At 52.5% G+C, this 24836-nt stretch overlaps 7 non-coding genes and 4 pseudogenes across 7 annotated transcripts; all 11 read right to left on the reverse strand.

Moving 5' to 3' along the window:
* Positions 1–5623: 5623 nt before the first annotated feature.
* On the reverse strand, positions 5624–5742 carry LOC125986452 (5S ribosomal RNA). Its single transcript, XR_007487651.1, has one exon. It is a non-coding gene; the product is annotated as a 5S ribosomal RNA (ribosomal RNA).
* Positions 5743–6585: 843 nt separating this feature from the next.
* On the reverse strand, positions 6586–6704 carry LOC125986387 (5S ribosomal RNA; annotated as a pseudogene).
* Positions 6705–7576: 872 nt separating this feature from the next.
* LOC125986435 (5S ribosomal RNA) lies at positions 7577–7695 on the reverse strand. Its single transcript, XR_007487634.1, has one exon. It is a non-coding gene; the product is annotated as a 5S ribosomal RNA (ribosomal RNA).
* A 3902-nt stretch (positions 7696–11597) lies between these two features.
* Positions 11598–11716, reverse strand: LOC125986453 (5S ribosomal RNA). The gene has a single exon (XR_007487652.1). It is a non-coding gene; the product is annotated as a 5S ribosomal RNA (ribosomal RNA).
* Positions 11717–12559: 843 nt separating this feature from the next.
* Positions 12560–12678, reverse strand: LOC125986388 (5S ribosomal RNA; annotated as a pseudogene).
* Positions 12679–13551: 873 nt separating this feature from the next.
* Positions 13552–13670, reverse strand: LOC125986436 (5S ribosomal RNA). Its single transcript, XR_007487635.1, has one exon. It is a non-coding gene; the product is annotated as a 5S ribosomal RNA (ribosomal RNA).
* A 3903-nt stretch (positions 13671–17573) lies between these two features.
* LOC125986368 (5S ribosomal RNA) lies at positions 17574–17692 on the reverse strand. The gene has a single exon (XR_007487592.1). It is a non-coding gene; the product is annotated as a 5S ribosomal RNA (ribosomal RNA).
* Positions 17693–18535: 843 nt separating this feature from the next.
* On the reverse strand, positions 18536–18654 carry LOC125986389 (5S ribosomal RNA; annotated as a pseudogene).
* An 873-nt stretch (positions 18655–19527) lies between these two features.
* Positions 19528–19646, reverse strand: LOC125986437 (5S ribosomal RNA). The gene has a single exon (XR_007487636.1). It is a non-coding gene; the product is annotated as a 5S ribosomal RNA (ribosomal RNA).
* A 3619-nt stretch (positions 19647–23265) lies between these two features.
* Positions 23266–23384, reverse strand: LOC125986454 (5S ribosomal RNA). The gene has a single exon (XR_007487653.1). It is a non-coding gene; the product is annotated as a 5S ribosomal RNA (ribosomal RNA).
* Positions 23385–24226: 842 nt separating this feature from the next.
* On the reverse strand, positions 24227–24345 carry LOC125986390 (5S ribosomal RNA; annotated as a pseudogene).
* Positions 24346–24836: the final 491 nt, after the last annotated feature.

Raw genomic sequence — 24836 nt, forward strand, 5'->3', positions numbered from 1 at the left:
GTCCTATTCTCGCCCCCAACCCTAACCCTAACCCCAACCCTAACCCTATCCCAAACCCTAACCTGGAGCTGCGGTTTCCCGCTCCCACTCCGCTCCCACAGCGACCTAGACTCACACCTGTCGCCAAAAAGAAGACCCAAGATTCGGAGCCAGGGGAAGTGGTTGAGATCCAAACCCAAAAATTGACAGTGTCCCTACGCCCGCAGAGGAAGATCGCAGTGGTGGCCAGTAAGCCCAGCCAATTCCCTCCCCACCAGGACCGCCCAAGAGGGGTGTCTACACAAGGGAGTCGGGCTTTGTCCCCTAACCCCAAACCTAACCCTGCCCTCAACCCTAACCCCAACCCTGACCCTACCCCCAACCCTAAACCTAACCCCAACCCTAACCCCAACCCATACCCCAATCCCAGTCCCTATCTACGTCCCACCAGGAACAGAACTTCCAAACAGTAGGACAATTAACATAATTAGGACAAATTGGTTTTATTTTATTTAGACCCACTTACATCTAATACCTACCTGGATACTTACCTCCAATTGGAACCACGCGTCTGGTCCCCGGACCACGCCCACCTGAAAAAAAGCAGAAAAAATTGACAAAACGGAATAACACAAAAATATGAACAAAAGTCACCAAATGTTTTCAATAATATAATTACAAATTTGCAAAAACCCAATACACATATATAATCCACCTACCTATGTATTATTTACCTGTAGTTTGAACAGCAATCCGAGATCCTAGACCACGTCTACTTGAAAAACAAAATACATCAAAAACATTAAAAAAACAATTAAAAAACATTAAAAAACAAAAAACAAAATTAGTATGTTTACATTATTCTACAATACCAATTCCAAGTTGACCAAATTATAATTATTTTGTTTAAACCCAATATGAAGGCTAGTTTAATTATGAAAATTAATTGGAAAATGCAAATATAAGCTAAAACACGTTACATTTCTAAAACGAAATTTCGAAAAACAAAAAAGATTTAAAACTTCAACCGAGCTGAGGGTATAAAAGGAATCCGCAAGGCAAAGAGCCTTTAGTGCGAATTTGGACTGCAAGCAAGACACATTGTTGCACCTTACAAAACAAAAAATAGTTTTTCATATAATACATGTGTGCCAGACCTGATGAAGGCTTGAGATAGCCGAAACGTTGTCAGGGCACACATTGCATATTGGCCAGAATAAATCAAAAAAGAAACTTTATTTTTTTAAAAAAACAACTTTATTAAATATATAACAAAGGCAAATTCTAGATCCACAGCCATGGATCAGGGTTGGACGACGGTCCACTATGGCCGACGTCACCGCGTTGCCCGCCGGAACCGTGAGCTGGGGGCTGATTGGAATCCCGGATGGATGGACCGTGCTTTTGCCTTTCCCTCCTCCAGGAGGGGGGACTCCCACCATAATCCTAACCAGCCTGTGCCTCCTCCGGATCCTTCCAGACCTCCTGGCTCTAGGTTCGATTCCTATGCGACAGTAGTTCGCCAAGGCCGCAGGCAACCGCGTCAGGACCAACGTGATCCCCCTCCAGCTGCAACCCGGACCTCCAAGTGGAGACCAGCAGAGGCCGGATTTGGTCGCCTGATCCGCAAAATCTATAACTTGATTAAGGTCTACCACCACCTGAACAATGTAGACCCCCAGCAGTGGGCTACACAACCTCGGATGATCACCAGGATGGAGGAGGTGTTGTCCACAATGATCAAGCCGGCATTCCTAGATAGCGGGGTTGTGCGGGACATTGTGGACAATGCCAAGGCCTGGGGCAAGACCACCTGCCAGATCCTCAAACGTCATTACGAGTCCCACCTACCGTTCTGCCGGTCCGACATGGAATTTGCACTCCAAGACAACAATCTAGAATGGGAGGCTGCTTTCCAAGTGGCGGTTGGTTGGGCCAAGCGAAATTTTCCACGCCTACTACCAGACACAATTTCGGAGGTTGAGAACGAGATTTTGGACTTTCTGGAAGACTTGCCGCGCTCCGATCCCAACCCTGACCCCCACCCTACTCCTAGCCCCAGTCCTATTCTCGCCCCCAACCCTAACCCTAACCCCAACCCTAACCCTATCCCAAACCCTAACCTGGAGCTGCGGTTTCCCGCTCCCACTCCGCTCCCACAGCGACCTAGACTCACACCTGTCGCCAAAAAGAAGACCCAAGATTCGGAGCCAGGGGAAGTGGTTGAGATCCAAACCCAAAAATTGACAGTGTCCCTACGCCCGCAGAGGAAGATCGCAGTGGTGGCCAGTAAGCCCAGCCAATTCCCTCCCCACCAGGACCGCCCAAGAGGGGTGTCTACACAAGGGAGTCGGGCTTTGTCCCCTAACCCCAAACCTAACCCTGCCCTCAACCCTAACCCCAACCCTGACCCTACCCCCAACCCTAAACCTAACCCCAACCCTAACCCCAACCCATACCCCAATCCCAGTCCCTATCTACGTCCCACCAGGAACAGAACTTCCAAACAGTAGGACAATTAACATAATTAGGACAAATTGGTTTTATTTTATTTAGACCCACTTACATCTAATACCTACCTGGATACTTACCTCCAATTGGAACCACGCGTCTGGTCCCCGGACCACGCCCACCTGAAAAAAAGCAGAAAAAATTGACAAAACGGAATAACACAAAAATATGAACAAAAGTCACCAAATGTTTTCAATAATATAATTACAAATTTGCAAAAACCCAATACACATATATAATCCACCTACCTATGTATTATTTACCTGTAGTTTGAACAGCAATCCGAGATCCTAGACCACGTCTACTTGAAAAACAAAATACATCAAAAACATTAAAAAAACAATTAAAAAACATTAAAAAACAAAAAACAAAATTAGTATGTTTACATTATTCTACAATACCAATTCCAAGTTGACCAAATTATAATTATTTTGTTTAAACCCAATATGAAGGCTAGTTTAATTATGAAAATTAATTGGAAAATGCAAATATAAGCTAAAACACGTTACATTTCTAAAACGAAATTTCGAAAAACAAAAAAGATTTAAAACTTCAACCGAGCTGAGGGTATAAAAGGAATCCGCAAGGCAAAGAGCCTTTAGTGCGAATTTGGACTGCAAGCAAGACACATTGTTGCACCTTACAAAACAAAAAATAGTTTTTCATATAATACATGTGTGCCAGACCTGATGAAGGCTTGAGATAGCCGAAACGTTGTCAGGGCACACATTGCATATTGGCCAGAATAAATAAAAAAAGAAACTTTATTTTTTTAAAAAAACAACTTTATTAAATATATAACAAAGGCAAATTCTAGATCCACAGCCATGGATCAGGGTTGGACGACGGTCCACTATGGCCGACGTCACCGCGTTGCCCGCCGGAACCGTGAGCTGGGGGCTGATTGGAATCCCGGATGGATGGACCGTGCTTTTGCCTTTCCCTCCTCCAGGAGGGGGGGCTCCCACCATAATCCTAACCCTAACCCTAACCCTAACCCTAACCCTAACCCACCCGCCCGGCACATCCGGGAGGCCGTGCGCACGAGCAAAGTGGCCGAAAATAGCCCCCGCCGAGCGGATCGGCTGTTTATAAGCACCGCGGAGGTGGTCGCGGCGCCTCATTCGACTTCCAGCGGCCGGCGAGCTCGCGCACCCGCCCGGCACATCCGGGAGGCCGTGCGCACGAGCCAAGTGGCCGAAAATAGCCCCCGCCGAGCGGATCGGCTGTTTATAAGCACCGCGGAGGTGGTCGCGGCGCCTCATTCGACTTCCAGCGGCCGGCGAGCTCGCGCACCCGCCCGGCACATCCGGGAGGCCGTGCGCACGAGCCAAGTGGCCGAAAATAGCCCCCGCCGAGCGGATCGGCTGTTTATAAGCACCGCGGAGGTGGTCGCGGCGCCTCATTCGACTTCAAGCGGCCGGCGAGCTCGCGCACCCGCCCGGCACATCCGGGAGGCCGTGCGCACGAGCCAAGTGGCCGAAAATAGCCCCCGCCGAGCGGATCGGCTGTTTATAAGCACCGCGGAGGTGGTCGCGGCGCCTCATTCGACTTCCGGCGGGCGGCGAGCTCGCGCACCCGCCCGGCACATCCGGGAGGCCGTGCGCACGAGCCAAGTGGCCGAAAATAGCCCCCGCCGAGCGGATCGGCTGTTTATAAGCACCGCGGAGGTGGTCGCGGCGCCTCATTCGACTTCCAGCGGCCGGCGAGCTCGCGCACCCGCCCGGCACATCCGGGAGGCCGTGCGCACGAGCCAAGTGGCCGAAAATAGCCCCCGCCGAGCGGATCGGCTGTTTATAAGCACCGCGGAGGTGGTCGCGGCGCCTCATTCGACTTCCAGCGGCCGGCGAGCTCGCGCACCCGCCCGGCATATCCGGGAGGCCGTGCGCACGAGCCAAGTGGCCGAAAATAGCCCCCGCCGAGCGGATCGGCTGTTTATAAGCACCGAGGAGGTGGTCGCGGCGCCTCATTCGACTTCCAGCGGCCGGCGAGCCCGCGCACCCGCCCGGCACATCCGGGAGGCCGTGCGCACGAGCCAAGTGGCCGAAAATAGCCCCCGCCGAGCGGATCGGCTGTTTATAAGCACCGCGGAGGTGGTCGCGGCGCCTCATTCGACTTCCAGCGGCCGGCGAGCTCGCCCACCCGCCCGGCACATCCGGGAGGCCTTGCGCACAAGCCAAGTGGCCGAAAATAGCCCCCGCCGAGCGGATCGGCTGTTTATAAGCACCGCGGAGGTGGTCGCGGCGCCTCATTCGACTTCCAGCGGCCGGCGAGCTCGCGCACCCGCCCGGCACATCCGGGAGGCCGTGCGCACGAGCCAAGTGGCCGAAAATAGCCCCCGCCGAGCGGATCGGCGGTTTATAAGCACCGCGGAGGTGGTCGCGGCGCCTCATTCGACTTCCAGCGGGCCGCGCACTCGCGCACACCGCCCGGTTCAAATTTTCTAAGTGCAACGCACAATGAGATGCATGAGAAACGGCCTTGGTTACCATCACATTTGAAGCGATGAATACGAAGTTAAATTTTATGACTCGGTGTATAAGTCGAGGTCGATTTTTTTCGGTCGATTTTGGATCGAAAAAGGTCGACCAATACACCGGCAAATACGGTATATATACTTATTATAAATGTAGTATTTATTTATATTGATTTATTGTTTATTTATATATATAAAGGCAGGTCCGCAAAAATATTTCTGACGCGTAGCCGGTCCGTGGCGCAAGAAAGGTTGGGGACCACTAGTCTAAAAGAATCTGGCCGTAACTGGAATAGGGTTCTACGCGAATGCCCAACGGAAAAGTGAAGTGCACAAAACCTGCATTTGGCTGTATCAAAATAAATGTCATGAAAAAGGTAAAAACACTACATGGAAGCGCAATGTGTTGTGCTGGGTTCTTTTACAAGTAAAGACTGCTGCTTTGAGTTCACAGGGAGCCATGCTCTTTATTCACTGTACATAGAGGTTTTGAACTCGTGTTGTAGTTTCAGTGTCGGAGTTCAAACTAGGCTTGCAGTTTCCGAATGCCATTCGTGATGGGTGTTGTAAAAAGGTCTTGGCTTAAACGATTGAAGTGCACATAAGAAAAAAAAAAAAAAAAAAAAAGAGCTTGAAGTGCACATAAGAAAAAGAAAAAGCTTACAGCACCTGGTATTCCCAGGCAGTCTCCCATCCAAGTACTAACCAGGCCCGACCCTGCTTAGCTTCCGAGATAAGACGAGATCAGGCGTTCTCAGGGTAGTATGGCCGTAAGCCGTGAGGTGACCCAACATTTTGCATTTTATAGACACAATCGCCCCTGAAACTAGCGAGCAAGCCAATGAAGCCTTCAAAACTGCTTCGGCACATGGAGACCAAGCATCCTGCATTAAAAGACAAACCTTAACCACTTCGGGTTTCATTGTCTCCGCTTACGCCTGGATGGGACCGGCTCGTTTCTGAGAAACAAGCTCGGTGCTCCCAATAATTCAACGTAATGGTGACTTTTATTTTTATGTGGTTTATATTTGTTTTTATGCCAGTCGTATCATTTTATTTAATCCTATTTATATATATTTATTATAAATGTAGTATTTATTTATATAGATTTATTGTTTATTTATATATATAAAGGCAGGTCCGCAAAAATATTTCTGACGCGTAGCCGGTCCGTGGCGCAAGAAAGTTTGGGGACCACTAGTCTAAAAGAATCTGGCCGTAACTGGAATAGGGTTCTACGCGAATGCCCAACGGAAAAGTGAAGTGCACAAAACCTGCATTTGGCTGTATCAAAATAAATGTCAATGAAAAGGTAAAAACACTACATGGAAGCGCAATGTGTTGTGCTGGGTTCTTTTACAAGTAAAGACTGCTGCTTTGAGTTCACAGGGAGCCATGCTCTTTATTCACTGTACATAGTCTGTCCTCTAGCGGTAAAAACGTGAACTGCAATGCTATGGCTGTCGCCACACAATGTAGGTTTTAAACTCGTGTTGTAGTTTCAGTGTCGGAGTTCAAACTAGGCTTGCAGTTTCCGAATGCCATTCGTGATGGGTGCTGTAAAAAGTTCTTGGCTTAAACGATTGAAGTGCACATAAGAAAAAAAAAAAAAAAAAAAAAGCTTACGGTAACTGGTATTCCCAGGCGGTCTCCCATCCAAGTACTAACCAGGCCCGACCCTGCTTAGCCTCCGAGGTCGGACGAGAGCGGGCGCTCTCAGGGTAGTATTGCCGTAAGCCGTGAGACCGCTCAGAATTTTTCATTTTATAGACACAATCGCCCCTGAAACCATGCCAAGCAGCGGCGGGACTTGATGGCTGTGGTAAAAGTTTCCTTTCACAATTGACGTGGGAAAAAAAAAAAAAAAAAGGCTTTCAGCACCTGGTATTCCCGGACGGTCACCCTTCCCTTTTGTTTTTTTTTTTGTTTTTTTTACAACCAGGGCCGAAACAGGCTTTCTTCCAAGGCTTTTGGTGTTTTCTGGAAACATGGCTATCATGAAAAGTTATTGACAGCTTTTTATGCGGTAGCACGAATTTGCCGTTGCGACCTGCATTTTGCTGAATCAAAATAAATGCCTTGAAAAGTTTAAAAACACTTCATGGAAGTCACTTCACTGGTTTCTTTTATATCAAACAAATTGTTTTAGGTTATTCACCTGACATGTTTCGGCGGTTTCTTCCGCCTTCATCAGAGTGTCACAGATGTGATGGTGACGCGTCTTTATCAGCTGATGGATCAACATGTCAGGTGAATAACCTAAAACAATTTGTTTGATATAAAAGAAACCAGTGAAGTGATTAAATAAGGAAAAACAAAATGAACTTAGTACAATTACTTCATGGAAGTGTTGTGTTGGGTTCTTTTACAAGTCAAGCCTGCTGCTTTGAGTTCACAGGGAGCCATGCTCACTGTACATAGTCTGCTCTCTAGCGGTAAAAAATTTAACTACAATGCTGTGGATGTCACCACATAATATAGCTTTCAAACTCGTGTTATAGTTTCAATGTCGGAGTTTAAATTAGGCTTGCTGTTTCCGGATGCCATTCGTGATGGGTGTTGTAAAAAATAGCTTCTTAAACGATTGAAGTGCACATAAGAAAAAGAAAAAGCTTACAGCACCTGGTATTCCCAGGCTGTCTCCCATCCAAGTACTAACCAGGCCCGACCCTGCTTAGCTTCCGAGATCGGACGAGATCGGGCGTTCTCAGGGTAGTATGGCCGTAAGCCGTGAGGTGACCCAACATTTTGCATTTTATAGACACAATCGCCCCTGAAACTAGCGAGCGAGCCAATGAAGCCTTCAAAACTGCTTCGGCACATGGAGACCAAGCATCCTGCATTAAAAGACAAACCTTAACCACTTCGGGTTTCATTGTCTCCGATTACGCCTGGATGGGACCGGCTCGTTTCTGAGAAACAAGCTCGGTGCTCCCAATAATTCAACGTAATGGTGACTTTTATTTTTATGTGGTTTATATTTGTTTTTATGCCAGTCGTATCATTTTATTTAATCGTATTTACCGTATTTGCCGGTGTACAGGTCGACTCGGTGTATAAGTCGACCCCCTAAAATTCGACGGAAATTTACGATTTTATGATATATCCTTTGTATAAGTCGAGCTCAATTGTTGCATTATATTAAACTTCAAAATTCAATATGCGAAATTTATTGACGAAATGTGTTCAAATTCTGGGAGGCCGTGCGCATGCTGCTGTTTATAAGCACCGCGGAGGAGATCGCGGCCGGCGAGCTCGCGCACGCCGCCCGGCACCAACGGGAGGCCGGAAATAGCTCCAAGCCGAGCGGATCGGCACTTTATAAGCACCGCGGAGGAGATCGCGGCGCCTCATTGGACTTCCAGCCGCCGGCGAGCTCGCGCACCCGCCCGGCACATCCGGGAGGCCGTGCGCACGAGCCAAGTGGCCGAAAATAGCCCCCGCCGAGCGGATCGGCTGTTTATAAGCACCGCGGAGGTGGTCGCGGCGCCTCATTCGACTTCAAGCGGCCGGCGAGCTCGCGCACCCGCCCGGCACATCCGGGAGGCCGTGCGCACGAGCCAAGTGGCCGAAAATAGCCCCCGCCGAGCGGATCGGCTGTTTATAAGCACCGCGGAGGTGGTCGCGGCGCCTCATTCGACTTCAAGCGGCCGGCGAGCTCGCGCACCCGCCCGGCACATCCGGGAGGCCGTGCGCACGAGCCAAGTGGCCGAAAATAGCCCCCGCCGAGCGGATCGGCTGTTTATAAGCACCGCGGAGGTGGTCGCGGCGCCTCATTCGACTTCCAGCGGCCGGCGAGCTCGCGCACCCGCCCGGCACATCCGGGAGGCCGTGCGCAGGAGCCAAGTGGCCGAAAATAGCCCCCGCCGAGCGGATCGGCTGTTTATAAGCACCGCGGAGGTGGTCGCGGCGCCTCATTCGACTTCCAGCGGCCGGCGAGCTCGCGCACCCGCCCGGCACATCCGGGAGGCCGTGCGCACGAGCCAAGTGGCCGAAAATAGCCCCCGCCGAGCGGATCGGCTGTTTATAAGCACCGCGGAGGTGGTCGCGGCGCCTCATTCGACTTCCAGCGGCCGGCGAGCTCGCGCACCCGCCCGGCACATCCGGGAGGCCGTGCGCACGAGCCAAGTGGACGAAAATAGCCGCCGCCGAGCGGATCGGCTGTTTGTAAGCACCGCGGAGGTGGTCGCGGCGCCTCATTCGACTTCAAGCGGCCGGCGAGCTCGCGCACCCGCCCGGCACATCCGGGAGGCCGTGCGCACGAGCCAAGTGGCCGAAAATAGCCCCCGCCGAGCGGATCGGCTGTTTATAAGCACCGCGGAGGTGGTCGCGGCGCCTCATTCGACTTCAAGCGGCCGGCGAGCTCGCGCACCCGCCCGGCACATCCGGGAGGCCGTGCGCACGAGCCAAGTGGCCGAAAATAGCCCCCGCCGAGCGGATCGGCTGTTTATAAGCACCGCGGAGGTGGTCGCGGCGCCTCATTCGACTTCCAGCGGCCGGCGAGCTCGCGCACCCGCCCGGCACATCCGGGAGGCCGTGCGCAGGAGCCAAGTGGCCGAAAATAGCCCCCGCCGAGCGGATCGGCTGTTTATAAGCACCGCGGAGGTGGTCGCGGCGCCTCATTCGACTTCCAGCGGCCGGCGAGCTCGCGCACCCGCCCGGCACATCCGGGAGGCCGTGCGCACGAGCCAAGTGGCCGAAAATAGCCCCCGCCGAGCGGATCGGCTGTTTATAAGCACCGCGGAGGTGGTCGCGGCGCCTCATTCGACTTCCAGCGGCCGGCGAGCTCGCGCACCCGCCCGGCACATCCGGGAGGCCGTGCGCACGAGCCAAGTGGCCGAAAATAGCCCCCGCCGAGCGGATCGGCTGTTTATAAGCACCGCGGAGGTGGTCGCGGCGCCTCATTCGACTTCCAGCGGCCGGCGAGCTCGCGCACCCGCCCGGCACATCCGGGAGGCCGTGCGCACGAGCCAAGTGGCCGAAAATAGCCCCCGCCGAGCGGATCGGCTGTTTATAAGCACCGCGGAGGTGGTCGCGGCGCCTCATTCGACTTCCAGCGGCCGGCGAGCTCGCGCACCCGCCCGGCACATCCGGGAGGCCGTGCGCACGAGCCAAGTGGCCGAAAATAGCCCCCGCCGAGCGGATCGGCTGTTTATAAGCACCGCGGAGGTGGTCGCGGCGCCTCATTCGACTTCCAGCGGCCGGCGAGCTCGCGCACCCGCCCGTCACATCCGGGAGGCCGTGCGCACGAGCCAAGTGGCCGAAAATAGCCCCCGCCGAGCGGATCGGCTGTTTATAAGCACCGCGGAGGTGGTCGCGGCGCCTCATTCGACTTCCAGCGGCCGGCGAGATCGCGCACCCGCCCGGCACATCCGGGAAGCCGTGCGCACGAGCCAAGTGGCCGAAAATAGCCCCCGCCGAGCGGATCGGCTGTTTATAAGCACCGCGGAGGTGGTCGCGGCGCCTCATTCGACTTCCAGCGGCCGGCGAGCTCGCGCACCCGCCCGGCACATCCGGGAGGCCGTGCGCACGAGCCAAGTGGCCGAAAATAGCCCCCGCCGAGCGGATCGGCTGTTTATAAGCACCGCGGAGGTGGTCGCGGCGCCTCATTCGACTTCCGGCGGGCGGCGAGCTCGCCCACCCGCCCGGCACATCCGGGAGGCCGTGCGCACGAGCCAAGTGGCCGAAAATAGCCCCCGCCGAGCGGATCGGCTGTTTATAAGCACCGCGGAGGTGGTCGCGGCGCCTCATTCGACTTCCAGCGGCCGGCGAGCTCGCGCACCCGCCCGGCACATCCGGGAGGCCGTGCGCACGAGCCAAGTGGCCGAAAATAGCCCCCGCCGAGCGGATCGGCGGTTTATAAGCACCGCGGAGGTGGTCGCGGCGCCTCATTCGACTTCCAGCGGGCCGCGCACTCGCGCACGCCGCCCGGTTCAAATTTTCTAAGTGCAACGCACAATGAGATGCATGAGAAACGGCCTTGGTTACCATCACATTTGAAGCGATGAATACGAAGTTAAATTTTATGACTCGGTGTATAAGTCGAGGTCGATTTTTTTCGGTCGATTTTGGATCGAAAAAGGTCGACCAATACACCGGCAAATACGGTATATATACTTATTATAAATGTAGTATTTATTTATATTGATTTATTGTTTATTTATATATATAAAGGCAGGTCCGCAAAAATATTTCTGACGCGTAGCCGGTCCGTGGCGCAAGAAAGGTTGGGGACCACTAGTCTAAAAGAATCTGGCCGTAACTGGAATAGGGTTCTACGCGAATGCCCAACGGAAAAGTGAAGTGCACAAAACCTGCATTTGGCTGTATCAAAATAAATGTCATGAAAAAGGTAAAAACACTACATGGAAGCGCAATGTGTTGTGCTGGGTTCTTTTACAAGTAAAGACTGCTGCTTTGAGTTCACAGGGAGCCATGCTCTTTATTCACTGTACATAGAGGTTTTGAACTCGTGTTGTAGTTTCAGTGTCGGAGTTCAAACTAGGCTTGCAGTTTCCGAATGCCATTCGTGATGGGTGTTGTAAAAAGGTCTTGGCTTAAACGATTGAAGTGCACATAAGAAAAAAAAAAAAAAAAAAAAGAGCTTGAAGTGCACATAAGAAAAAGAAAAAGCTTACAGCACCTGGTATTCCCAGGCAGTCTCCCATCCAAGTACTAACCAGGCCCGACCCTGCTTAGCTTCCGAGATAAGACGAGATCAGGCGTTCTCAGGGTAGTATGGCCGTAAGCCGTGAGGTGACCCAACATTTTGCATTTTATAGACACAATCGCCCCTGAAACTAGCGAGCAAGCCAATGAAGCCTTCAAAACTGCTTCGGCACATGGAGACCAAGCATCCTGCATTAAAAGACAAACCTTAACCACTTCGGGTTTCATTGTCTCCGCTTACGCCTGGATGGGACCGGCTCGTTTCTGAGAAACAAGCTCGGTGCTCCCAATAATTCAACGTAATGGTGACTTTTATTTTTATGTGGTTTATATTTGTTTTTATGCCAGTCGTATCATTTTATTTAATCCTATTTATATATATTTATTATAAATGTAGTATTTATTTATATAGATTTATTGTTTATTTATATATATAAAGGCAGGTCCGCAAAAATATTTCTGACGCGTAGCCGGTCCGTGGCGCAAGAAAGTTTGGGGACCACTAGTCTAAAAGAATCTGGCCGTAACTGGAATAGGGTTCTACGCGAATGCCCAACGGAAAAGTGAAGTGCACAAAACCTGCATTTGGCTGTATCAAAATAAATGTCAATGAAAAGGTAAAAACACTACATGGAAGCGCAATGTGTTGTGCTGGGTTCTTTTACAAGTAAAGACTGCTGCTTTGAGTTCACAGGGAGCCATGCTCTTTATTCACTGTACATAGTCTGTCCTCTAGCGGTAAAAACGTGAACTGCAATGCTATGGCTGTCGCCACACAATGTAGGTTTTAAACTCGTGTTGTAGTTTCAGTGTCGGAGTTCAAACTAGGCTTGCAGTTTCCGAATGCCATTCGTGATGGGTGCTGTAAAAAGTTCTTGGCTTAAACGATTGAAGTGCACATAAGAAAAAAAAAAAAAAAAAAAAAGCTTACGGTAACTGGTATTCCCAGGCGGTCTCCCATCCAAGTACTAACCAGGCCCGACCCTGCTTAGCCTCCGAGGTCGGACGAGAGCGGGCGCTCTCAGGGTAGTATTGCCGTAAGCCGTGAGACCGCTCAGAATTTTTCATTTTATAGACACAATCGCCCCTGAAACCATGCCAAGCAGCGGCGGGACTTGATGGCTGTGGTAAAAGTTTCCTTTCACAATTGACGTGGGAAAAAAAAAAAAAAAAAGGCTTTCAGCACCTGGTATTCCCGGACGGTCACCCTTCCCTTTTGTTTTTTTTTTTTGTTTTTTTTACAACCAGGGCCGAAACAGGCTTTCTTCCAAGGCTTTTGGTGTTTTCTGGAAACATGGCTATCATGAAAAGTTATTGACAGCTTTTTATGCGGTAGCACGAATTTGCCGTTGCGACCTGCATTTTGCTGAATCAAAATAAATGCCTTGAAAAGTTTAAAAACACTTCATGGAAGTCACTTCACTGGTTTCTTTTATATCAAACAAATTGTTTTAGGTTATTCACCTGACATGTTTCGGCGGTTTCTTCCGCCTTCATCAGAGTGTCACAGATGTGATGGTGACGCGTCTTTATCAGCTGATGGATCAACATGTCAGGTGAATAACCTAAAACAATTTGTTTGATATAAAAGAAACCAGTGAAGTGATTAAATAAGGAAAAACAAAATGAACTTAGTACAATTACTTCATGGAAGTGTTGTGTTGGGTTCTTTTACAAGTCAAGCCTGCTGCTTTGAGTTCACAGGGAGCCATGCTCACTGTACATAGTCTGCTCTCTAGCGGTAAAAAATTTAACTACAATGCTGTGGATGTCACCACATAATATAGCTTTCAAACTCGTGTTATAGTTTCAATGTCGGAGTTTAAATTAGGCTTGCTGTTTCCGGATGCCATTCGTGATGGGTGTTGTAAAAAATAGCTTCTTAAACGATTGAAGTGCACATAAGAAAAAGAAAAAGCTTACAGCACCTGGTATTCCCAGGCTGTCTCCCATCCAAGTACTAACCAGGCCCGACCCTGCTTAGCTTCCGAGATCGGACGAGATCGGGCGTTCTCAGGGTAGTATGGCCGTAAGCCGTGAGGTGACCCAACATTTTGCATTTTATAGACACAATCGCCCCTGAAACTAGCGAGCGAGCCAATGAAGCCTTCAAAACTGCTTCGGCACATGGAGACCAAGCATCCTGCATTAAAAGACAAACCTTAACCACTTCGGGTTTCATTGTCTCCGATTACGCCTGGATGGGACCGGCTCGTTTCTGAGAAACAAGCTCGGTGCTCCCAATAATTCAACGTAATGGTGACTTTTATTTTTATGTGGTTTATATTTGTTTTTATGCCAGTCGTATCATTTTATTTAATCGTATTTACCGTATTTGCCGGTGTACAGGTCGACTCGGTGTATAAGTCGACCCCCTAAAATTCGACGGAAATTTACGATTTTATGATATATCCTTTGTATAAGTCGAGCTCAATTGTTGCATTATATTAAACTTCAAAATTCAATATGCGAAATTTATTGACGAAATGTGTTCAAATTCTGGGAGGCCGTGCGCATGCTGCTGTTTATAAGCACCGCGGAGGAGATCGCGGCCGGCGAGCTCGCGCACGCCGCCCGGCACCAACGGGAGGCCGGAAATAGCTCCAAGCCGAGCGGATCGGCACTTTATAAGCACCGCGGAGGAGATCGCGGCGCCTCATTGGACTTCCAGCCGCCGGCGAGCTCGCGCACCCGCCCGGCACATCCGGGAGGCCGTGCGCACGAGCCAAGTGGCCGAAAATAGCCCCCGCCGAGCGGATCGGCTGTTTATAAGCACCGCGGAGGTGGTCGCGGCGCCTCATTCGACTTCAAGCGGCCGGCGAGCTCGCGCACCCGCCCGGCACATCCGGGAGGCCGTGCGCACGAGCCAAGTGGCCGAAAATAGCCCCCGCCGAGCGGATCGGCTGTTTATAAGCACCGCGGAGGTGGTCGCGGCGCCTCATTCGACTTCAAGCGGCCGGCGAGCTCGCGCACCCGCCCGGCACATCCGGGAGGCCGTGCGCACGAGCCAAGTGGCCGAAAATAGCCCCCGCCGAGCGGATCGGCTGTTTATAAGCACCGCGGAGGTGGTCGCGGCGCCTCATTCGACTTCCAGCGGCCGGCGAGCTCGCGCACCCGCCCGGCACATCCGGGAGGCCGTGCGCAGGAGCCAAGTGGCCGAAAATAGCCCCCGCCGAGCGGATCGGCTGTTTATAAGCACCGCGGAGGTGGTCGCGGCGCCTCATTCGACTTCCAGCGGCCGGCGAGCTCGCGCACCCGCCCGGCACATCCGGGAGGCCGTGCGCACGAGCCAAGTGGCCGAAAATAGCCCCCGCCGAGCGGATCGGCTGTTTATAAGCACCGCGGAGGTGGTCGCGGCGCCTCATTCGACTTCCAGCGGCCGGCGAGCTCGCGCACCCGCCCGGCACATCCGGGAGGCCGTGCGCACGAGCCAAGTGGACGAAAATAGCCGCCGCCGAGCGGATCGGCTGTTTGTAAGCACCGCGGAGGTGGTCGCGGCGCCTCATTCGACTTCAAGCGGCCGGCGAGCTCGCGCACCCGCCCGGCACATCCGGGAGGCCGTGCGCACGAGCCAAGTGGCCGAAAATAGCCCCCGCCGAGCGGATCGGCTGTTTATAAGCACCGCGGAGGTGGTCGCGGCGCCTCATTCGACTTCAAGCGGCCGGCGAGCTCGCGCACCCGCCCGGCACATCCGGGAGGCCGTGCGCACGAGCCAAGTGGCCGAAAATAGCCCCCGCCGAGCGGATCGGCTGTTTATAAGCACCGCGGAGGTGGTCGCGGCGCCTCATTCGACTTCCAGCGGCCGGCGAGCTCGCGCACCCGCCCGGCACATCCGGGAGGCCGTGCGCAGGAGCCAAGTGGCCGAAAATAGCCCCCGCCGAGCGGATCGGCTGTTTATAAGCACCGCGGAGGTGGTCGCGGCGCCTCATTCGACTTCCAGCGGCCGGCGAGCTCGCGCACCCGCCCGGCACATCCGGGAGGCCGTGCGCACGAGCCAAGTGGCCGAAAATAGCCCCCGCCGAGCGGATCGGCTGTTTATAAGCACCGCGGAGGTGGTCGCGGCGCCTCATTCGACTTCCAGCGGCCGGCGAGCTCGCGCACCCGCCCGGCACATCCGGGAGGCCGTGCGCACGAGCCAAGTGGCCGAAAATAGCCCCCGCCGAGCGGATCGGCTGTTTATAAGCACCGCGGAGGTGGTCGCGGCGCCTCATTCGACTTCCAGCGGCCGGCGAGCTCGCGCACCCGCCCGGCACATCCGGGAGGCCGTGCGCACGAGCCAAGTGGCCGAAAATAGCCCCCGCCGAGCGGATCGGCTGTTTATAAGCACCGCGGAGGTGGTCGCGGCGCCTCATTCGACTTCCAGCGGCCGGCGAGCTCGCGCACCCGCCCGGCACATCCGGGAGGCCGTGCGCACGAGCCAAGTGGCCGAAAATAGCCCCCGCCGAGCGGATCGGCTGTTTATAAGCACCGCGGAGGTGGTCGCGGCGCCTCATTCGACTTCCAGCGGCCGGCGAGCTCGCGCACCCGCCCGTCACATCCGGGAGGCCGTGCGCACGAGCCAAGTGGCCGAAAATAGCCCCCGCCGAGCGGATCGGCTGTTTATAAGCACCGCGGAGGTGGTCGCGGCGCCTCATTCGACTTCCAGCGGCCGGCGAGATCGCGCACCCGCCCGGCACATCCGGGAAGCCGTGCGCACGAGCCAAGTGGCCGAAAATAGCCCCCGCCGAGCGGATCGGCTGTTTATAAGCACCGCGGAGGTGGTCGCGGCGCCTCATTCGACTTCCAGCGGCCGGCGAGCTCGCGCACCCGCCCGGCACATCCGGGAGGCCGTGCGCACGAGCCAAGTGGCCGAAAATAGCCCCCGCCGAGCGGATCGGCTGTTTATAAGCACCGCGGAGGTGGTCGCGGCGCCTCATTCGACTTCCGGCGGGCGGCGAGCTCGCGCACCCGCCCGGCACATCCGGGAGGCCGTGCGCACGAGCCAAGTGGCCGAAAATAGCCCCCGCCGAGCGGATCGGCTGTTTATAAGCACCGCGGAGGTGGTCGCGGCGCCTCATTCGACTTCCAGCGGCCGGCGAGCTCGCGCACCCGCCCGGCACATCCGGGAGGCCGTGCGCACGAGCCAAGTGGCCGAAAATAGCCCCCGCCGAGCGGATCGGCGGTTTATAAGCACCGCGGAGGTGGTCGCGGCGCCTCATTCGACTTCCAGCGGGCCGCGCACTCGCGCACGCCGCCCGGTTCAAATTTTCTAAGTGCAACGCACAATGAGATGCATGAGAAACGGCCTTGGTTACCATCACATTTGAAGCGATGAATACGAAGTTAAATTTTATGACTCGGTGTATAAGTCGAGGTCGATTTTTTTCGGTCGATTTTGGATCGAAAAAGGTCGACCAATACACCGGCAAATACGGTATATATACTTATTATAAATGTAGTATTTATTTATATTGATTTATTGTTTATTTATATATATAAAGGCAGGTCCGCAAAAATATTTCTGACGCGTAGCCGGTCCGTGGCGCAAGAAAGGTTGGGGACCACTAGTCTAAAAGAATCTGGCCGTAACTGGAATAGGGTTCTACGCGAATGCCCAACGGAAAAGTGAAGTGCACAAAACCTGCATTTGGCTGTATCAAAATAAATGTCATGAAAAAGGTAAAAACACTACATGGAAGCGCAATGTTTTGTGCTGGGTTCTTTTACAAGTAAAGACTGCTGCTTTGAGTTCACAGGGAGCCATGCTCTTTATTCACTGTACATAGAGGTTTTGAACTCGTGTTGTAGTTTCAGTGTCGGAGTTCAAACTAGGCTTGCAGTTTCCGAATGCCATTCGTGATGGGTGTTGTAAAAAGGTCTTGGCTTAAACGATTGAAGTGCACATAAGAAAAAAAAAAAAAAAAAAAAAGAGCTTGAAGTGCACATAAGAAAAAGAAAAAGCTTACAGCACCTGGTACTCCCAGGCAGTCTCCCATCCAAGTACTAACCAGGCCCGACCCTGCTTAGCTTCCGAGATAAGACGAGATCAGGCGTTCTCAGGGTAGTATGGCCGTAAGCCGTGAGGTGACCCAACATTTTGCATTTTATAGACACAATCGCCCCTGAAACTAGCGAGCAAGCCAATGAAGCCTTCAAAACTGCTTCGGCACATGGAGACCAAGCATCCTGCATTAAAAGACAAACCTTAACCACTTCGGGTTTCATTGTCTCCGCTTACGCCTGGATGGGACCGGCTCGTTTCTGAGAAACAAGCTCGGTGCTCCCAATAATTCAACGTAATGGTGACTTTTATTTTTATGTGGTTTATATTTGTTTTTATGCCAGTCGTATCATTTTATTTAATCCTATTTATATATATTTATTATAAATGTAGTATTTATTTATATAGATTTATTGTTTATTTATATATATAAAGGCAGGTCCGCAAAAATATTTCTGACGCGTAGCCGGTCCGTGGCGCAAGAAAGTTTGGGGACCACTAGTCTAAAAGAATCTGGCCGTAACTGGAATAGGGTTCTACGCGAATGCCCAACGGAAAAGTGAAGTGCACAAAACCTGCATTTGGCTGTATCAAAATAAATGTCAATGAAAAGGTAAAAACACTACATGGAAGCGCAATGTGTTGTGCTGGGTTCTTTTACAAGTAAAGACTGCTGCTTTGAGTTCACAGGGAGCCATGCTCTTTATTCACTGTACATAGTCTGTCCTCTAGCGGTAAAAACGTGAACTGCAATGCTATGGCTGTCGCCACACAATGTAGGTTTTAAACTCGTGTTGTAGTTTCAGTGTCGGAGTTCAAACTAGGCTTGCAGTTTCCGAATGCCATTCGTGATGGGTGCTGTAAAAAGTTCTTGGCTTAAACGATTGAAGTGCACATAAGAAAAAAAAAAAAAAAAAAAAAGCTTACGGTAACTGGTATTCCCAGGCGGTCTCCCATCCAAGTACTAACCAGGCCCGACCCTGCTTAGCCTCCGAGGTCGGACGAGAGCGGGCGCTCTCAGGGTAGTATTGCCGTAAGCCGTGAGACCGCTCAGAATTTTTCATTTTATAGACACAATCGCCCCTGAAACCATGCCAAGCAGCGGCGGGACTTGATGGCTGTGGTAAAAGTTTCCTTTCACAATTGACGTGGGAAAAAAAAAAAAAAAAAAGGCTTTCAGCACCTGGTATTCCCGGACGGTCACCCTTCCCTTTTGTTTTTTTTTTTGTTTTTTTTACAACCAGGGCCGAAACAGGCTTTCTTCCAAGGCTTTTGGTGTTTTCTGGAAACATGGCTATCATGAAAAGTTATTGACAGCTTTTTATGCGGTAGCACGAATTTGCCGTTGCGACCTGCATTTTGCTGAATCAAAATAAATGCCTTGAAAAGTTTAAAAACACTTCATGGAAGTCACTTCACTGGTTTCTTTTATATCAAACAAATTGTTTTAGGTTATTCACCTGACATGTTTCGGCGGTTTCTTCCGCCTTCATCAGAGTGTCACAGATGTGATGGTGACGCGTCTTTATCAGCTGATGGATCAACATGTCAGGTGAATAACCTAAAACAATTTGTTTGATATAAAAGAAACCAGTGAAGTGATTAAATAAGGAAAAACAAAATGAACTTAGTACAATTACTTCATGGAAGTGTTGTGTTGGGTTCTTTTACAAGTCAAGCCTGCTGCTTTGAGTTCACAGGGAGCCATGCTCACTGTACATAGTCTGCTCTCTAGCGGTAAAAAATTTAACTACAATGCTGTGGATGTCACCACATAATATAGCTTTCAAACTCGTGTTATAGTTTCAATGTCGGAGTTTAAATTAGGCTTGCTGTTTCCGGATGCCATTCGTGATGGGTGTTGTAAAAAATAGCTTCTTAAACGATTGAAGTGCACATAAGAAAAAGAAAAAGCTTACAGCACCTGGTATTCCCAGGCTGTCTCCCATCCAAGTACTAACCAGGCCCGACCCTGCTTAGCTTCCGAGATCGGACGAGATCGGGCGTTCTCAGGGTAGTATGGCCGTAAGCCGTGAGGTGACCCAACATTTTGCATTTTATAGACACAATCGCCCCTGAAACTAGCGAGCGAGCCAATGAAGCCTTCAAAACTGCTTCGGCACATGGAGACCAAGCATCCTGCATTAAAAGACAAACCTTAACCACTTCGGGTTTCATTGTCTCCGATTACGCCTGGATGGGACCGGCTCGTTTCTGAGAAACAAGCTCGGTGCTCCCAATAATTCAACGTAATGGTGACTTTTATTTTTATGTGGTTTATATTTGTTTTTATGCCAGTCGTATCATTTTATTTAATCGTATTTACCGTATTTGCCGGTGTACAGGTCGACTCGGTGTATAAGTCGACCCCCTAAAATTCGACGGAAATTTACGATTTTATGATATATCCTTTGTATAAGTCGAGCTCAATTGTTGCATTATATTAAACTTCAAAATTCAATATGCGAAATTTATTGACGAAATGTGTTCAAATTCTGGGAGGCCGTGCGCATGCTGCTGTTTATAAGCACCGCGGAGGAGATCGCGGCCGGCGAGCTCGCGCACGCCGCCCGGCACCAACGGGAGGCCGGAAATAGCTCCAAGCCGAGCGGATCGGCACTTTATAAGCACCGCGGAGGAGATCGCGGCGCCTCATTGGACTTCCAGCCGCCGGCGAGCTCGCGCACCCGCCCGGCACATCCGGGAGGCCGTGCGCACGAGCCAAGTGGCCGAAAATAGCCCCCGCCGAGCGGATCGGCTGTTTATAAGCACCGCGGAGGTGGTCGCGGCGCCTCATTCGACTTCAAGCGGCCGGCGAGCTCGCGCACCCGCCCGGCACATCCGGGAGGCCGTGCGCACGAGCCAAGTGGCCGAAAATAGCCCCCGCCGAGCGGATCGGCTGTTTATAAGCACCGCGGAGGTGGTCGCGGCGCCTCATTCGACTTCCAGCGGCCGGCGAGCTCGCGCACCCGCCCGGCACATCCGGGAGGCCGTGCGCAGGAGCCAAGTGGCCGAAAATAGCCCCCGCCGAGCGGATCGGCTGTTTATAAGCACCGCGGAGGTGGTCGCGGCGCCTCATTCGACTTCCAGCGGCCGGCGAGCTCGCGCACCCGCCCGGCACATCCGGGAGGCCGTGCGCACGAGCCAAGTGGCCGAAAATAGCCCCCGCCGAGCGGATCGGCTGTTTATAAGCACCGCGGAGGTGGTCGCGGCGCCTCATTCGACTTCCAGCGGCCGGCGAGCTCGCGCACCCGCCCGGCACATCCGGGAGGCCGTGCGCACGAGCCAAGTGGACGAAAATAGCCGCCGCCGAGCGGATCGGCTGTTTGTAAGCACCGCGGAGGTGGTCGCGGCGCCTCATTCGACTTCAAGCGGCCGGCGAGCTCGCGCACCCGCCCGGCACATCCGGGAGGCCGTGCGCACGAGCCAAGTGGCCGAAAATAGCCCCCGCCGAGCGGATCGGCTGTTTATAAGCACCGCGGAGGTGGTCGCGGCGCCTCATTCGACTTCAAGCGGCCGGCGAGCTCGCGCACCCGCCCGGCACATCCGGGAGGCCGTGCGCACGAGCCAAGTGGCCGAAAATAGCCCCCGCCGAGCGGATCGGCTGTTTATAAGCACCGCGGAGGTGGTCGCGGCGCCTCATTCGACTTCCAGCGGCCGGCGAGCTCGCGCACCCGCCCGTCACATCCGGGAGGCCGTGCGCACGAGCCAAGTGGCCGAAAATAGCCCCCGCCGAGCGGATCGGCTGTTTATAAGCACCGCGGAGGTGGTCGCGGCGCCTCATTCGACTTCCAGCGGCCGGCGAGATCGCGCACCCGCCCGGCACATCCGGGAAGCCGTGCGCACGAGCCAAGTGGCCGAAAATAGCCCCCGCCGAGCGGATCGGCTGTTTATAAGCACCGCGGAGGTGGTCGCGGCGCCTCATTCGACTTCCAGCGGCCGGCGAGCTCGCGCACCCGCCCGGCACATCCGGGAGGCCGTGCGCACGAGCCAAGTGGCCGAAAATAGCCCCCGCCGAGCGGATCGGCTGTTTATAAGCACCGCGGAGGTGGTCGCGGCGCCTCATTCGACTTCCGGCGGGCGGCGAGCTCGCGCACCCGCCCGGCACATCCGGGAGGCCGTGCGCACGAGCCAAGTGGCCGAAAATAGCCCCCGCCGAGCGGATCGGCTGTTTATAAGCACCGCGGAGGTGGTCGCGGCGCCTCATTCGACTTCCAGCGGCCGGCGAGCTCGCGCACCCGCCCGGCACATCCGGGAGGCCGTGCGCACGAGCCAAGTGGCCGAAAATAGCCCCCGCCGAGCGGATCGGCTGTTTATAAGCACCGCGGAGGTGGTCGCGGCGCCTCATTCGACTTCCAGCGGCCGGCGAGCTCGCGCACCCGCCCGGCACATCCGGGAGGCCGTGCGCACGAGCCAAGTGGCCGAAAATAGCCCCCGCCGAGCGGATCAGCTGTTTATAAGCACCGCGGAGGTGGTCGCGGCGCCTCATTCGACTTCCAGCGGCCGGCGAGCTCGCGCACCCGCCCGGCACATCCGGGAGGCCGTGCGCACGAGCCAAGTGGCCGAAAATAGCCCCCGCCGAGCGGATCGGCTGTTTATAAGCACCGCGGAGGTGGTCGCGGCGCCTCATTCGACTTCCAGCGGCCGGCGAGCTCGCGCACCCGCCCGGCACATCCGGGAGGCCGTGCGCACGAGCCAAGTGGCCGAAAATAGCCCCCGCCGAGCGGATCGGCTGTTTATAAGCACCGCGGAGGTGGTCGCGGCGCCTCATTCGACTTCCAGCGGCCGGCGAGCTCGCGCACCCGCCCGGCACATCCGGGAGGCCGTGCGCACGAGCCAAGTGGCCGAAAATAGCCCCCGCCGAGCGGATCGGCGGTTTATAAGCACCGCGGAGGTGGTCGCGGCGCCTCATTCGACTTCCAGCGGGCCGCGCACTCGCGCACGCTGCCCGGTTCAAATTTTCTAAGTGCAACGCACAATGAGATGCATGAGAAACGGCCTTGGTTACCATCACATTTGAAGCGATGAATACGAAGTTAAATTTTATGACTCGGTGTATAAGTCGAGGTCGATTTTTTTCGGTCGATTTTGGATCAAAAAAGGTCGACCAATACACCGGCAAATACGGTATATATACTTATTATAAATGTAGTATTTATTTATATTGATTTATTGTTTATTTATATATATAAAGGCAGGTCCGCAAAAATATTTCTGACGCGTAGCCGGTCCGTGGCGCAAGAAAGGTTGGGGACCACTAGTCTAAAAGAATCTGGCCGTAACTGGAATAGGGTTCTACGCGAATGCCCAACGGAAAAGTGAAGTGCACAAAACCTGCATTTGGCTGTATCAAAATAAATGTCATGAAAAAGGTAAAAACACTACATGGAAGCGCAATGTGTTGTGCTGGGTTCTTTTACAAGTAAAGACTGCTGCTTTGAGTTCACAGGGAGCCATGCTCTTTATTCACTGTACATAGAGGTTTTGAACTCGTGTTGTAGTTTCAGTGTCGGAGTTCAAACTAGGCTTGCAGTTTCCGAATGCCATTCGTGATGGGTGTTGTAAAAAGGTCTTGGCTTAAACAATTGAAGTGCACATAAGAAAAAAAAAAAAAAAAAAAGAGCTTGAAGTGCACATAAGAAAAAGAAAAAGCTTACAGCACCTGGTATTCCCAGGCAGTCTCCCATCCAAGTACTAACCAGGCCCGACCCTGCTTAGCTTCCGAGATAAGACGAGATCAGGCGTTCTCAGGGTAGTATGGCCGTAAGCCGTGAGGTGACCCAACATTTTGCATTTTATAGACACAATCGCCCCTGAAACTAGCGAGCAAGCCAATGAAGCCTTCAAAACTGCTTCGGCACATGGAGACCAAGCATCCTGCATTAAAAGACAAACCTTAACCACTTCGGGTTTCATTGTCTCCGATTACGCCTGGATGGGACCGGCTCGTTTCTGAGAAACAAGCTCGGTGCTCCCAATAATTCAACGTAATGGTGACTTTTATTTTTATGTGGTTTATATTTGTTTTTATGCCAGTCGTATCATTTTATTTAATCCTATTTATATATATTTATTATAAATGTAGTATTTATTTATATAGATTTATTGTTTATTTATATATATAAAGGCAGGTCCGCAAAAATATTTCTGACGCGTAGCCGGTCCGTGGCGCAAGAAAGTTTGGGGACCACTAGTCTAAAAGAATCTGGCCGTAACTGGAATAGGGTTCTACGCGAATGCCCAACGGAAAAGTGAAGTGCACAAAACCTGCATTTGGCTGTATCAAAATAAATGTCATGAAAAAGGTAAAAACACTACATGGAAGCGCAATGTGTTGTGCTGGGTTCTTTTACAAGTAAAGACTGCTGCTTTGAGTTCACAGGGAGCCATGCTCTTTATTCACTGTACATAGTCTGTCCTCTAGCGGTAAAAACGTGAACTGCAATGCTATGGCTGTCGCCACACAATGTAGGTTTTAAACTCGTGTTGTAGTTTCAGTGTCGGAGTTCAAACTAGGCTTGCAGTTTCCGAATGCCATTCGTGATGGGTGCTGTAAAAAGTTCTTGGCTTAAACGATTGAAGTGCACATAAGAAAAAAAAAAAAAAAAAAAAGCTTACGGTAACTGGTATTCCCAGGCGGTCTCCCATCCAAGTACTAACCAGGCCCGACCCTGCTTAGCCTCCGAGGTCGGACGAGAGCGGGCGCTCTCAGGGTAGTATTGCCGTAAGCCGTGAGACCGCTCAGAATTTTTCATTTTATAGACACAATCGCCCCTGAAACCATGCCAAGCAGCGGCGGGACTTGATGGCTGTGGTAAAAGTTTCCTTTCACAATTGACGTGGGGAAAAAAAAAAAAAAAAGGCTTTCAGCACCTGGTATTCCTGGACGGTCACCCTTCCCTTTTGTTTTTTTTTTTGTTTTTTTTACAACCAGGGCCGAAACAGGCTTTCTTCCAAGGCTTTTGGTGTTTTCTGGAAACATGGCTATCATGAAAAGTTATTGACAGCTTTTTATGCGGTAGCACGAATTTGCCGTTGCGACCTGCATTTTGCTGAATCAAAATAAATGCCTTGAAAAGTTTAAAAACACTTCATGGAAGTCACTTCACTGGTTTCTTTTATATCAAACAAATTGTTTTAGGTTATTCACCTGACATGTTTCGGCGGTTTCTTCCGCCTTCATCAGAGTGTCACAGATGTGATGGTGACGCGTCTTTATCA

This window comes from Syngnathus scovelli, chromosome 18 (genome assembly GCF_024217435.2).
Source record: "Syngnathus scovelli strain Florida chromosome 18, RoL_Ssco_1.2, whole genome shotgun sequence".
NCBI lineage: Eukaryota > Metazoa > Chordata > Actinopteri > Syngnathiformes > Syngnathidae > Syngnathus > Syngnathus scovelli.